Raw genomic sequence first — 2,500 nt, 5'->3', positions numbered from 1 at the left:
CTGCTGATTCAAATACAAGTTTTATCAAATTACTGCTTATTTCTCGTAGCTGGGAATACCTATTTTTTATTGCTAGACTGAACTCATCTTACTTTTTTCTTATGACAGGATTGTTTTTGTTCTTTCTTAAAAAGTGTTTTTTCTTTTTTTACATCTAGACAAACATTAATTCTCACAATTCCATGGTAGCTTGATTCTAATTTGTTTAACAAGGTTACATTGTAAATAAATTATCTTTTTTATACTTAGAATAAAATCTATTTTTTTTTCTAAACTTTGGCTTCCACGTGTCCATGTTCTATTTAATTTTTTATAAAAACATGTTCATTATTATCAAATGTTTTCAAGTAAATTTTACAAGCATGTCTCCTATGTAGTTTCTTGTGCCAATTCGTAATTTACCAATACAAATGAAAATACAGTGATATGGTGTTTAAGATATCTTAAACTTTATGTTTTTTTTTTTCCATTGTATTGGATGTTTTTAGCGCAAACGTTTGAATAATCTTAATTTTATACCTTTTTTTTTTCTTTTTTTTAACCTGATAATCACTCCAGAACTTTTATCATTGATACTACATAGTTATTCTGTCATCTGCATGACTTTTGTTAATAGAAAACCCCCACTAATTTTTTTTTCCACCTAAAACAAACGATATGGCCATCTTTTAAGTCTATGTAGGATTCCCCCATTATTCTAATTTCACTCAGTCCTATTATTTTACAATTTATTTATTTCAGCTCTTTTAGCAACACAACAATATATTCTTCCCTGGACATGGTCCTGAAATTGTCCGTTACGAGTGTCATGGGTAGACATAATACTTTTAAAAGGAGATGTTTATTAACAAAAATATTTATCCCTAGTGTGAGCAGCAAGGCGATACGAGATTCAACTGTGGCCTTGTTTGGTCAATCCTATCATCTAATTTTCATAACCATTTTGGAAGTAAATCAAGCCTCGCCGAGAGCGCCTGACGTGATATGGAAACTGTCCTGTTTGGCCAAGATATTATCGTCTTAATTAGTTGATTCAGCATATTTTTAGAAACCAAGCCTGAGGGAGATCCTTGGTTAGGATATATGTCATCGTGGAAGAAAAAGTGCTGCCTTTTTGTTACAACTTAACATGTGGTCCAGATTGCATCATAAATTTCTTCTAGAAGCTTACATGGCGTTATCGAAGTGGGCTTTTTTGAGGTAGCCAATAGAGATGCAGAATTATTAAAAAGAACGCCTTTTATGAAGATGACCACTGCCCACTGTGATTAACTCAGCCTATATATGGGTATATAAACTTCAAGAAGAAATTGTCCAAGAGAGATACGACAGGATATAAGGCAAGTGAGAAACTATGTCCGAAGCAGATAAGATCTAAGTCCTAGCAAGATAAGAAAAAGAGAAGACCAGAAGTCTGATAGAGCCAAATTCTAACCTTCCCTTCAGACAACAAAAGCCTATCTCCAAAAGATCCTGCTTTGGCCGAGAAGAAGAGACAAATTGATGCAGCCAGCCCTCCCTGCTTGTGACAAGAAGTAGCCAACAATGCCTGCAGCCTGCCTTCGTACAAGCAGTATCATCGAATCATTGGAAGAAGACCTCTTATGTCCATTCTTGATGCCACCATTTTTGTGACGCCTTCGAATCCAGTCATCGTGACATTTTCATCTGAACTTCAGGTGCCATCCTGCAACGTTTTCAAGCCTTACTTCAACAGTATCATAGAATCCTTGGAAGAAGACCTCTGATATCCATTCTTGATGCCAGCCCTTTTGTGACGTCTTCGAATCCAGTCATCGTGCTAGTTTCATCTGAACTTCAGCTGCCCTCCTGCAACGTTCTCAAGCCTTACTTCAACAGTATCACCGAATCCTTGGAAGAAGACCTCTGATGTCCCATCTTGATGCTACATTTTTTGTAATGTCTTCAAATCAGGTCACCGTGCCAGTTTCATCTGAACTTCTGCTGCCCTTCTGTACCGTTCTCAAGCCTTAAATCTCCATACCAGTATCGTGTCAGCAGCTGTAGAAAACTATTCCTTAAGTATTTCTACCTTATTGACTGTTCCCCTTTTCTGTTCATGTTCGGATTGGTTGGATTTGTCAGTTAAAGTAACCACAGATGTAACAATAGTTTTCTTTATTGGTTTGTGAATATACGTGGTGTGGTTTTTTTTGTGTTTTTTTATATTCATTTCCCATATTTTTATCGGTGTTGTTGATATTTATTTTACTTATTAAAAGAACCTATAAGAAACAGAGAAGACCAGATGTCTGATAGAGCCAGATTCTAACCCTCCCTTCACACAACAAAGGCCTATCTCCAAAAGATCCTGCTATGGCTGAGAAGAAGACACAAATTGAAGCAGCCAGCCCTCCCTGCTTGTGACAAGAAGTAGCCAACAATGCCTGCAGCCTGCCATCGTTCAACAGTATCATGGAATCCTTGGAAGAAGTCCTCTGATGTCCCTTCTTGATGCCACCCTTTTTGTGACGCCTTC

Source organism: Palaemon carinicauda, chromosome 5 (genome assembly GCF_036898095.1).
Source record: "Palaemon carinicauda isolate YSFRI2023 chromosome 5, ASM3689809v2, whole genome shotgun sequence".
Lineage (NCBI taxonomy): Eukaryota > Metazoa > Arthropoda > Malacostraca > Decapoda > Palaemonidae > Palaemon > Palaemon carinicauda.
This window is presented reverse-complemented; position numbering follows the sequence as displayed.